The following is a 13,787-nucleotide window of genomic DNA, read 5'->3' on the forward strand; positions in this document are numbered from 1 at the left end:
TGTGCAGAGGAGGTATGGTCTAAAAGGTCAATCGATTATTCGAATCTTAAGGTGTTTGGGTGCAGTGCATATGCACTTATTCCTAGTGATGAAAGATCCAAGTTGAAGCCAAAGTCTCTTGAATGTATTTTCATCGGATTTGAGAGTGGTGTGAAGGGCTACAAGCTGTGGGATCCAGTGAACCACAAGAAGATACTCAGCAGAAATGTTGTGTTTGATGAGAAGACCATACCTATGAACAAAGTCAAGAATTCAGAGGCAAAGGAGGATGTTGTTGAGAAAGAAACAACCATTGAAGTTCCACTCAAGAAGGTGTCAAGAAAGACTTCACGAAAACAGCCAACTGAAGACGTTCAGGAGGAAGTGGAGTCTGACATTGAAGAGGAAGAAGCTGGGCAGCATCAACAACACACTCAAGAAGAAGAAGAGGCTCAAGAACAGGTGGAGCCATCATCTATAGCTCGGTCCAGGCCCAAGAGAACCATCAAACCACCTCAAAGGTTTGGATGGGAGACGGATGCAATTCACTATGCCCTAAATGCTAGTGAAGAAGAACCAACCACGTTCCAAGAAGCTGTTGAGAACAAGGAACGGGAAAGTTGGATGGAAGCTATGATGCAAGAGATGGAATCTCTACACCAAAACTCAGTTTGGGAGTTAGTTCCTAAACCCAAAGGTCGCAAGGTTATTGGCTGCAAATGGGTGTTTAGGAAGAAAGAAGAAATGCATGAGAAGGGTGCCACCTTATTCAAAGCTCGGTTGGTGGCAAAAGGATTCTTACAAAAGGAGGGAGTTGATTATGATGAAATCTTCTCTCCGGTGGTGAAACATACTTCTATACGACTACTACTCTCCATAGTAGCACAAGAGGACATGGAGGTGGAGCAAATGGATGTGAAGACTGCTTTCCTTCATGGTGAATTGGAGGAAGACATCTACATGAGCCAACCTCAAGGGTTCATTGAAGCAGGGAAGGAAAATCTGGTTTGCAGGTTGAAGAAGTCTTTGTATGGGCTGAAGCAATCTCCAAGGCAGTGGAACAAGTGCTTTGATTCCTACATGATGAAGATTGGGTATAGAAGATGTGAATCTGATTGTTGTGTTTACTCTCATGCATTCAAGGATGGTAACTTCATCCTTTTGCTTCTTTATGTTGATGACATGCTAATTGCATGTAAGGACATGTCAAAAATCCAGAATTTGAAGACATTGCTTGGAAGGGAGTTTGACATGAAGGATCTTGGTGCTGCACAAAAGATCCTAGGAATGGAGATAAGGAGAGACAGAAAGGAAGGCAAGTTGTGGCTGTCACAAAGCAAGTACATTTCCAAGGTACTTGAAAGGTTCAATATGATGGATTGCAAACCGGTGTCTACTCCTTTGGCGGAGCATTTTAAGTTAAGTGCAAAAGAATGTCCTTCTACGAATGTGGAGAAGGAAGAAATGAGTAAAGTTCCATATGCAAGCTTGGTAGGGTGTCTCATGTATGCAATGGTGTGCACACGCCCCGACTTAGCCCAAGCCGTTAGTGTGGTGTCAAGGTATATGGCGAATCCTGGAAGGCAACATTGGACAGCAGCAAAATGGATTCTCAGGTACTTGAAGGGCACCAAAAGGCTTGGGATATTGTTTGAAAGACAACAAGGAAATGCATGTGTGTCGGGGTATGTAGATTCTGATTATGCAGGAGATTTAGACAAGAGGAGATCCACCACAGGATATGTCTTCACTTGTGGTGGAGGACCGATTAGTTGGAGAGCAGTGTTACAATCGGTTAGTGCCTTGTCTACTACGGAAGCGGAGTATATGGCTTTAACGGAAGCTTCAAAAGAAGCGGTATGGCTGAAGAGATTGGCAAAGGAATTCGGGATAGCTCAAGACTTGGTGGTGATTCTAAGTGACAGTCAAAGTGCTATTTGCTTAGTGAAGAATCAAGTGTTCCATGGGAGGTCCAAACACATTGATGTGAGATACCACCGGATAAGGGATTGGGTGAATGATGGAGACATCACAATAATGAAGGTTCATACAAATGAGAACGCTTCAGATTGCCTAACAAAGCCAGTCACAGCAGCAAAGTTCAATCATTGTTTGAGCTTGCTCAATCTTGTTACATGCTAAAGATTGAGGTGGAGTTCTTGAGAGTTATCAGGGCGATTCTCAACACATTACAGATGTCCTGGAAGGCAATGATGTCCACAAGGAGTATTAGGCTCGCCATGGTGGAGATTGTTGGAAAAAATGGCTCACCTAAAGGATACAAAGGTTTTGGCGCTCAAAGGTAGAATTTGAAACTGCCTAAAAGCGACCGGTCGCTGGGCATTTGCGACCGGTCGTTTTGAAGCAGATTCGAGGTCTGGAGCTAAACCAAGGAGCGACCGGTCGCCAGTTCTTTGCGACCGGTCGCATGAAGCACGAGCGACCGGTCGCCTGACATTTGCGACCGGTCGCTTAGAAGCAGATTCAAAGTCTGGAGGGAAAACTTCTGGCGACCGGTCGCCCATTCCTGACGACCGGTCGCTCCAGTCGTGCTGTGATGTTTTGCTTACGTATTTTCAACTGTCTTTTCAATGGCTATCGCTTTCCACAAGTTTGCAGGTGCTTAATGGATCACTTCTGAGGTAAAAGAGGGTTGACTACCTGCTGGATAGTTGGGAGAGCACTCATAGCTAATTGGTTATCCTATTTTGATTAATCTCCTCTCCATTTTCTGGTTTAATGGAGGTGGCTAAGTGGGATTGTATTACCTACCTGATCTGACCCTTAGTCTAAGTGGTGACTAAAAGGAAAAAACGTGGAGGACAATCAGATATCCTATCTCTTGTCCATTGGCCTGTGTAGGTAATGGGATGAAGTAAGATAACACAAGGGAGAAAGCATGTTGAACATATGTAGTGGCAAAAGCTGGAAACAAGTTAGAGTTTCTAGGGAGAGCTTTGTTCAGAAAAACCAAGGGGAGAGCAAGAGAGTTCTCTAAGTGTATCAAGGTGTTGAGCAAGGGTGAGAGAGAAACAGATTGTGAGGGTAGTGTTCTAAGGGGGTTTCCTTTGTAAACCAAAGTTGTAACCAATCTTCATTAGTGAAATTTCTCAAGGTGATCACCAAAGAGGATGTAGGCAATTTGCTGAACCTCTATAAACACTTGTGTCATTTGTGCTTGGTTAATTTCTGTGTGTGTGTGTAAGACTCATCCATCATTGAGTTCTTTGTCCAAAGTTCATCAACAACAAGATCTTAAAAGGGCAGTGAGTTAGTCATTCTAATTCACAACAATAATAGTGTACAGCATCAAATTAAACATATTTTACAAGACCCAAGTGTTTTAATTAACTTGTTTACCATGTCTCAGAAGATGATCGTCAAACTTCATCAGATGTTGAATTTGTGCCCGCATCCGAGGCTGACTCTGTTGAACTTGAAACAACATCCAAATACTCATTTGTGTCGTTTATAGCAAGTTCAACCCCATTGTAATTATGTTGAGCATTAGAAGATTTTTCAACCAACATTTGAATGGCCTCCAACTCCGCCGTGACCTCTCTCATAGTGGGGCGGTTCCTTCCATTCAAATCCAAGCACCTCATTGCAAGGTTAGCAAAAGTTGTGATATCTGTTTTGGAGCCCTCCATCACAACCCTAGCATCAAGAATGTCAAATAGTCGGCCTTCCTCCATCGAAATAATGAAACAAGTGGCAAGACTTCTGTGTTCTTTTTCTTGTGACCCGGTTACTGCAAAAACTGGTTGTTGTCCGGTCAAGAGCTCAACTAGAACAACTCCGAAACTATAGACATCACTTTTCTCCGTAAATTGGCTTGATTGGAAGTATTCAGGGTCCAGGTAACCAAATGTGCCGTGTACAACGGTGGTCAAGTGTGTCTGGCCAATCACAATTGATCTTGAAGTTCCAAAGTCAGCAACTTTTACTGTGTATTTCTCATCTAAGAGTATGTTGGTAGATTTGATGTCTCTGTGATATATAGGAAACGAAGCTGCACCATGTAAGTACGACAGAGCTCCTGCAATTTCTGTTGCAATTCGTAACCGCATTTTCCATGTAAGTGGAAAGTCTTCATTCTGCTCATGAATATGGTGGGAAAGGGTTCCATTCGGTATGAATTCGTAAACCAAGAGTGGAACTTCCGTCTCTAAACAACAACCCAATAGTTGAACCACATTTCTGTGATTGATTTGTGAAAGAATCACAACCTCATTGATGAATTCTGAAAGTTGACCTTCATCTATTATCTTAGACTTCTTTACCGCAATGATTCTTCCATCTGCAAACATTCCTTTGTAGACGGTACCTTGGCCTCCTTGGCCAAGAATTCTATCAATGTTGAATTTGTCAGTGGACTTCTCCAACTCCTCTGATTTGAACAACTTGATTTTCTCAACATTGATTTCACCTGATGATAATTGTTGTTGTAACAATAAACCACCGTTTCGTTTGAAAAACTTTTCCTTGCGTTTAATGTTTTTCCTTTTTTTTATGACTTTGTATGCATACCATGCACCCACGAGTAGCAACAATAGTCCGGGACCCATGAAAACACCTGCATATATAAATATACTTGGAATTACTTTTTCTTCCGAATTACTTTTTTATTTAAGATGTGGGATAAAAAATTTAAAAAATTTTAAAAAAAGTTACAGCATTCTCCAACAAAGTGAAATCCGAATGTCATTATTTTGAGGAAAGCTTGCTTTCATAATTAAAAGAAATAGAAAATTAGATAGAGATTTTCTGTTTAAACCCCCACTTCTCTTTGTTCACCCCATATTCTAAGTTCACCCTAACTTCTAATTCAAATTTTCACAATTTCTAAGAAAACCCCACTATCTTCTCAAACTACCCCTAAATACACACTCAGCAAAAAAATAAAAATAAATAAAACTCATCAACCTCACACCCCACACCCCACACCCCACTGTCTTACTGCTCACCACTCTCACTTAAAGTTCATCTCAATTTCACATTACTTAAAAGAGATAAAAACAGTGTTGTCAAATGTGTAGCCGTATTTTTTTTTATTTTAATTATTATTATTTTAAATTGAGAATAAACTAGTTGGTTTTGAGAGAGAAATGTTGACAAAGCTAAATTGATATGTAAGTTACCATCATCAAACATGAAGAGTGGTGTGTGTATAGATGTACTAGGTTAAGCATTAAGTTGGATGACTTTTTTTGTCTTTTTACACAATTATAAAAAACTTAAGAGCTTAATCATTTAAGTATTAGGGTGAAGAAAGAAAAGTGTGGGGTTTAAATAGAAAAACTTGTTGGAAATTTGGCTCACCTAAGGATACAAAGTCCTCTTTTTTGTGCTATGGATTTCTACCTAATTCCATGACATGGTTGACTCATTTCTAGAAGAATTTTGGAGTTGCCCATGTGAGTAAATATTGGCTTGCCATCTTTGTCAAAAATAGGTGACTTGTTTGGTGGCACAAAATGGTGGAATGTTTTGTAGCCATCCATGGTTAAGTTTGGTAGCCAACATTTGAATAGTGTGAGGTTGCATTCACACTCTTGCATATTTGGCTATATAAAGGGGTTTAGCATGTAAGAATAATATCATGGCTTAAGAGTTCTCTAGTGTATCAAAGTGTAGAGCAAGGGGTGAGAGAGAAAAGAGAGCTTGTGGAGAGAATAGAGTTCTAAGGGGGTTTCTTTGTAAACCAAAGTTGTAACTTATTCTTTCATTAGTGAATTTCTCAAGGGGATCACCAAGAGGATGTAGGCAATTGCTGAACCTCTATAAATTCTTGTGTCATTTTGTGCTCGGTTGGTTTCTCAAGTGTAGTGTGTGTGATTCATCCATAATTGTGTTTGTCACAAAGTCCATCAACAACAAGATCAAGGGGAGGGTGAGTTGAGTTTTGTGCTCAATTCACAACAAGTGGTATCAGAGCTGTGTGTTGGAGCAACAAGAAAGTGCTAGTGTGTTGAAGATGGCAAGTGACAAGGAAGCTGAAGTTGGAAGTAGCTCTATGCAGAGGCTACCACAATCTGTCAGCATGAAGGTGGAGTTAAAGCCCTTCACAGGGAAGGAGAACTTCACGCTTTGGCAAAGGAGGATGAAGTCAGCCCTTACACAAAAAAAATCTCAGCATTGTCTTGGGAGGCAAGGAGAAGAAGCCAGCAGCCATGACAGATGCGGAGTGGGGTGTGCTAGACGAATTGGCTAGAGGAGCCATCGAAAACTATCTCACAGATGAGGTGCTCATCAACGTGATGAAGGACACAGCGCAGCAAACATGGGAGAAACTCAAAGAGATGTTTGCAGGGAAGTCGCTGTCCAACAAGCTCTTCCTCAAGGAAGAACTCCTAAATCTTCGTATGGAGGAGGAAGGTAATCTAATGGAGCATTTGAGCAGCTTCAATAGATGTGTTGCTGACTTGCAAAGAATGGAAGTGTTGTATAATACGGAGGATAAGACACTCATGTTTCTTACATCCTTGCCTCCGTCTTATTATGTTCGGGAAGAGTACCTTGAAGTTTGAGGACGTGGTGCAAGATGTGATGACGCACCACAGGATGTCTCAACGTTCGGAGGAGAACTCTCAAGATGCTGGATTGATCGCAGGGAGCCGTTCAAGCAAGCGTGGAGGCAAGGGTAGCAACAGGAGAAATGCTAAGTCCAAGGACAATGAAGGGTGCTTCGAGTGTGGATCTACGGATCATTGGAGGCGAGATTGTCCAGTTTGGAAGGAGAAGCAGAACAAGATGAAGAAAGCCGAAAGTTCAGCAAATGTGTGTGATGATGACATTTGTGATGAGCTCTTGACGGTTACGGAGAAGAGTAACGGGGAAGTCATGGCAAGTTCTTCGGGTAAGAGTTCAAGTTCTTCTTCAAGTTGGATTTTAGATTCCGGGTGCTCATATCATGTGTGTGCAAATAAGTAGATGTTTGACACATATGAGGAAAAGAAGGCATGCAAGATTATGTTGGGAGATAAAACTACATGTGAGGTTTTGGGCATAGGGACTGTGAAGATCAAGTTGCAAGGTGGTGAAGTTTGGAGTCTTAGTGAGGTAAGGTTTGTACCTGCACTAAGAACGAATCTACTCTCTCTTGGCTCTTTGGATAGACAAGGGTGTTCTTACAAGGCCGAAGGAGGGAAGCTCATGGTCACACAAGGTTCTGTGGTAGTTATGAAAGGGGAGATTCAACCAAACAACACATACAAGCTTGTGGGTGGTACATTTGCAGGTGGTGCAGAGAATGGTACCAAGGAAGAGTAGGCAACAAGTCTTAAAGTCAAAGAGCCAGTTCAACATAATGTAGCTTCAGGTTTGCTCAAAAGAAGCTGGGCAAGAAAGGTTAGTCAAAGTTGTGTGACTAACGGTTCATTATCAAAGGTGCTTGATTTCAAAGGTGTAGAAAGTGAAGTCAAGACAAGGGATGATGAGGAGAATGTTGTTGAAGGGAAACTTCTTGCCAAGGAGGTCATGGAAGAAACTCCATTTGAGGTGGAGCTTGACACAAGGGTTGAAGAAGGAGGGCAACAACATCAAACTCACAAAAGGGTTCTACTTGAGGTGGAGCCATCATCGAGTGCAAGGTCCGGGCCCAAGGAATCCATCAAACCGTCCCTAGGTTTTGGATGGATGGACCAAGAAGTTCCAGCCACGTTTCAGAGTGCTATAGGGAGCATGAAGCGGGAAAGTTGGAGAGGTGCATTGATGAAAAGAAGTGTGTTCTTAAATCCAAAAGCAAGGTTGGCTATGTGGGGATTTAGTGAACAAAGGTTTGGTATGTGGTTTGCATATCAAGGCATGTCCAAGATTCAAGGTTCCAAGAAGGCAAGGAGCAACGAATTTGGCATGGGGGATCTCTCTTCCGCACAAGAGGTCCAAGTTACTCAAGTTTAGACTTGGGTGGAGCACCTTCCACCAAAGGTACATTGAGGCAAGAGGTTAATTGCCATGGTGGAGCTCTTGGAAATTACTAGAACGATTTCTAAGAGGTTGAAGAGGTTCTAAAGGACAACAATGGTTCACGGGGTGATTAATGGTTCGCCAAGGTGGAGATTGTTGGAAATTTGGCTCACCTAAGGATACAAAGTCCTCTTTTTTGTGCTATGGATTTCTACCTAATTCCATGACATGGTTGACTCATTTCTAGAAGAATTTTGGAGTTGCCCATGTGAGTAAATATTGGCTTGCCATCTTTGTCAAAAATAGGTGACTTGTTTGGTGGCACAAAATGGTGGAATGTTTTGTAGCCATCCATGGTTAAGTTTGGTAGCCAACATTTGAATAGTGTGAGGTTGCATTCACACTCTTGCATATTTGGCTATATAAAGGGGTTTAGCATGTAAGAATAATATCATGGCTTAAGAGTTCTCTAGTGTATCAAAGTGTAGAGCAAGGGGTGAGAGAGAAAAGAGAGCTTGTGGAGAGAATAGAGTTCTAAGGGGGTTTCTTTGTAAACCAAAGTTGTAACTTATTCTTTCATTAGTGAATTTCTCAAGGGGATCACCAAGAGGATGTAGGCAATTGCTGAACCTCTATAAATTCTTGTGTCATTTTGTGCTCGGTTGGTTTCTCAAGTGTAGTGTGTGTGATTCATCCATAATTGTGTTTGTCACAAAGTCCATCAACAACAAGATCAAGGGGAGGGTGAGTTGAGTTTTGTGCTCAATTCACAACAAAACTCAATTAGATATTAACCCAAAATGTGTAGATGATTTAAAACCCTTTTTTGGGTTTATATCTATTTTGAATTAATGGCCTTGATGAATGTGTTAGATGATTTTTTGAGCTAGATAGGTTGACTTTTCTGAATGCCTATTTTACCCCCAATTATATTCCCCTTTTTTTTTTCTTCATATATATATATATATTTGATGTATATGAGGTACGTATGATTTTTTATTCTAGCCATAAGTGTTTAAAAGTCAAATTCAAAATTTAAGAGTAACAATATTAATGATTTTTTATTCTAGCCATAAGTGATTAAAAGTACGTACTTTTAATTTGTTTTCATTATTTATGTTCAAGGCCAAAATAGCCATAGAATATAAATAATAAATGCAAATTGAGCCTAGATTCGATAAGTATATACTACAAGGGTCTTTATTAATAATAATGAACTCTAAACAGTATAAGAGCATACCTAAAAGAACATTTCTGATTCGATAGGCCCGAGGCGGCTTTGGCTCGTCGTAGCAACGGAAACCACTATTGTCACCAAAAAAGTCACATGTAGTTACATTTGAGTTGCATGTAAAACCACCAACGAAATTCTTACATATAGGACCACTGGCATTCCATGAAGCTAGCACCATTACATAAAGATCATCCATACACCGATTAAGCTTGCATTCATCAACATCTGAAATATAATAACAGAAAGACAAATGAACATGATGATGAATGGTGAAGTTGGCTCATTCCAGAACGAAGCTTTGGATAACGGAATGGAAGGGTTTTAATTAATTACGTACGTACCTTGACAAGGTTGGAGAAGATAAGGATTTCCTTCAAAGCCCCTCGGACAGAAGCAATGAACGCTTGACTGATTGTATGTCGAAGAAGTAGTGGCATTATATATTTCGCAATAGGGTGTTGGGTCTTTATTAAAGTTATTTCCATCATACATAACTACTTTTCTTCCAATAAATCCTTCAAATTCTTTGTGTGAAGTGTTGTCTAAGCTGATGTTCCATTCCAGCACCACGGGAACTCTGTCCATTCCTTGGATAGCTCTGTAGCTTGATAAATTGTTCAAAAACCAATCTTGGTCAACAAGAAATGCATAGTTGCAACCATCAATTTGATCTCTTTGCTGTATCTCAGTAGTGAAAACGCTGATATTTGGAGGAATGGTAGTTTGGCAACAGTTAGTTCCAAAGGTACCGCAGCGATAAGTAGCACTATCTGTACTCTGATCGTCACAAGTTGAACTGCATCCACGAACAACATTCTCATCTGATGTTATGTTAGCAAGACGGCCGCAGCTGACTGCAGTGAACATGTTTTTTCTGTCCAAGTACACAAAAGGGCTTCCCGTCAAATTTTGGGCTTGGCGAGTTTCCTTTCCCTTGCAAGCACCGAAGAAAGTAACAGGGCTTTTAACCTGAAGGGTGCCATCAATAGAAATGTTGAGCACCTCCATTTGAGCGCGCCTCAAGAAAGGCTTGTGCCCAGTAGACTCGTTGCAGTCTATCTGAAACCATTCATTAAAGTAACAATCTTTGCTTGGTCCAATGCCGAAAGGGTAAGGGACGCTGACATTAATTCCGCAGTGCGTCGTGCAATTAAGCTTTGCTATAGGCAGAGCTAATTCTGATGATGACGCTGGTTTGGTTTCGGTAACTATTCTGCACCAAAACAACAAAACGAACATGATCACATGATGATGACCTAGCAATTGCATTGACATTATTAATTCCTCTGCCTCCTCTTTCTCTCTGTATATGATATCTGACCTTAGTTGGTTGCATGGAGCGTTTCTGTAGAGAAGGTACCTTTTATATAGGGCTCGGGAGTTTCCAAAGAAAAAAAAAATTAGGCAATAACAACTTATGGTAGAAATTTAATTGCGCAAAAGTAAAAGGGCTACAAATCAAATTTTGAATACATGGGGCACTGACAGGACATTCCTTTGAAATTTCTCGTTCATTTCTCAGATTTCATTTAGTAATCTCCTAGCTTAGACTTTTTGATTAGTTTGACCGGGGCGTTGCCAATATCCTCATTGCTTGAAATTGCTCCTTCATTCCTCAAAATAATTTAGTAACCTTCTAGCTTGGACTTCCTAATTATTTGACTGAAGGTCTGTTTGATAACCATTTGAATTTTAGTTTTTAGTTTTTATTTTTTGTGCTAGAGTATGAAGATGACACCATTTTAATCTCTCATTCAAATAGGTTTCTGATTTTAGTTTTAGTTTTTCAGTTTTGTTAACGTAGACTAACTATATAATATCATTCATGACAGAAATATGACAGGGACGTCACTGACGCAACTAGGACTAGGTCCGCGTCATAAACTACCAGCGTCACCCTAAATAGTCCCAATAATCGCCAGTTATATTTTTGCAGCACGCCATGGATTAATATATACTGAACTTATCTAACTATTAAATTGATTCTAGTCGAAATACTAAAGTTAATATTTGGTCTGGCACGATGGATTAATCTGTAACTAAACTTAAAATTTGATCCTAGGCTTTTTTTTTGACTTTTGTGGAAAAGTTGCTAAAGGGAACATTGGTTTATTGCTAGATTCGAGCTCATAGGGCTGTGATTTGGGGAGTACCATAGTCGTTATTGTGTTTTGTACCTCATTTATGTGGAGGACTACCGTAGTCGTGATTATCTGTTGAAAACATATATTGGGTCTGAATATGAATGTGATTTTTGAAATTGAGCCTTTCAACTTTTATTAATGATATATCTATCGTTTGGCTTGGCCAAAATAAATAAAATGAAATCTAAAATAATTATTATGTTGGTAGTTTGTCAATGACACAATAATTATGCTTGGTGGTTCGTCTACTTTGTGGGTAGGTCGGTGTAGCTGCGAGGCTTTCATTTCACCAAGTCTTCTAAAACCATCAATTAATGTTTGTCTTCGTAACTCTTCCTCGATGATGTTTACTCGACTAAGAATAGGACTCGGGCTGACCCACCAGAATAAGATGCCCGCGGCTCACTGCAGCGAACATAATGTTCTTTCAGTCAGAGTATAGACCAAACGTCAAATTCGGGACTCGGGTGAGTTTCCTTTCTATTGCAGCTGAAGAAAGTAACACGGCTTCCAAACCCAAGCTCCACGTCAATATTAATGCTGAGCACCACCATTTTCTTGCGTGATGTTTTTCCTTTACTTTACGACTTTGTACACCCACCACCATGCGCCAATAAGAAATAGCAATAACCCCAACACCCACGCCAAGGCATGCACCAATAGGTCTCATCTCATGAGTATGCATGTATTTAGACATGATGACTTCAGCATTCATATGTTTTGACAACATCAAAGCTGTGTCGTTACTCCATAGAAATTATGCACACAATCTGGTTTTCCATAAAGGAAGAGCCGGAGGCTTTATAGTTGACTCTTTGCAGCAAATTTATCATCACCAGACCCGGAGGGTTAAAGTTTATTTACAAAGCATGCAAGTGGTCGAAGTTGATAGTACTTATACACACATTATTTTGGTTATTTGACAGGATGTAATTATACAGAAAATAGCTTTTATCTTCGTTGAAATTATAGAATGTATATTAGAATTTACTGGAAAATTTTGAGATTCTCAACTTTTAGTTTCGTTCTTGGACAGAATTTACCAATTTGTAAGATGAATAACCAGTCAAATAATATGGGTAGAATATTTTCAGATGTATTTCATTCTCCGAAAGGAGGTATTTATAATACAGGTTACAAACCCTAGTAGGGTTTAATTAGGAAATAAGTGGAATCCTAATTACATAATATCTACACAAAAGGAAAAATAAATAAAACCCAAATAGAATAGGATATGCTCTACTCGCCAACACTCCCCCTCAAGTTGGAGCAAAGACGTCATGCATGCCCAACTTGTCAAGCGAGTTGAGAAAGATAATCGTAGAAACAGCTTTCGTAAGAACATCAGCTAACTGATACTCTGAACGGATGAAGGGGAAGGACACAATCTCCGCATCCAACTTTTCCTTAATGAAATTTTGATCAACCTCCACATGCTTTGTACGGTCATGTTGTACAGGATTATGAGCAATTGCAATCGCAGCCGTATTGTCACAATATAACTCCATGGGTTTATTAGGCCCAAAACCAAGGTCTTTCAACAATCTTCTCAACCATAGTAACTCAGATACACCATGGGCTATTCCCCGATACTTGGCCTCAGCACTAGATCTAGACACCACCTTTTGTTTCTTGCTCCTCCACGTAACAAGATTGCCACCCACAAACATAAAATACCCAGATGTCGAACGCCTATCTGTGGCTGAACCTGCCCAATCAGCATCTGTATACCCTTCTACATTTGTATGGCCATACTTGGAGAAAATTAACCACTTGCCAGGAGTTACTTTCAAATACCTTAAAATACGAGTCACAGCCCCCATATGATCTACACTAGGAGAGTGCATAAACTGACTCACTATATTTACAGCATACGCAATATCTGGACGAGTATGAGCCAAATAAATCAACTTCCTCACAAGTCGTTGATAACGTTCTTTATCAGTTGGAACTTGATCGGGATACAACCCCAACTTGTGATTCTGCTCACTAGGAGTATCAATGGGTTTACAATCCAACATTCCAGTTTCTGCAAGCAAATCCAAAACATACTTTCTTTGGGACAAAAAAATACCATGCTTAGATCTGGCAACTTCAATCCCAAGAAAGTATTTCAAGTCACCTAATGATTTCATCTCAAATTCAGACGCAAGATATTTCTGAAGACTCTGTATTTCCACCTGATCATCTCCAGTTACAATCATATCATCAACATAAATTATTAAAGCTGTCAATTTACCTCTGCGACGTTTCAGAAACAAAGTATGATCCGAGTTACTTTGTACATACCCAGACTTCCTCATAGCTGCAGCAAACCTCCCGAACCAAGCTCTTGGAGACTGCTTTAGTCCATATAATGATTTCCGTAACTTACACACCATACCCTCCTTAGAGGTTACAAGGATACCCGGTGGAGGATCCATGTATATTTCTTCTTTGAGGTCACCATGGAGGAATGCATTCTTGACATCAAATTGTAATAGCGGCCAATCATGATTAGCAGCTAAGGACAAGAGTACGCG

At 40.2% G+C, this 13,787-nt stretch overlaps 1 pseudogene; it reads right to left on the reverse strand.

Moving 5' to 3' along the window:
* Positions 1-3,335: 3,335 nt before the first annotated feature.
* Positions 3,336-10,396, reverse strand: LOC148295933 (wall-associated receptor kinase-like 6 pseudogene; annotated as a pseudogene).
* Between the last annotated feature and the right edge of the window lie 3,391 nt (positions 10,397-13,787).

This window comes from Prunus avium, chromosome 3 (assembly GCF_965620075.1).
Source record: "Prunus avium chromosome 3, drPruAviu1.hap1.1, whole genome shotgun sequence".
NCBI classification, from domain to species: Eukaryota; Viridiplantae; Streptophyta; class Magnoliopsida; order Rosales; family Rosaceae; genus Prunus; species Prunus avium.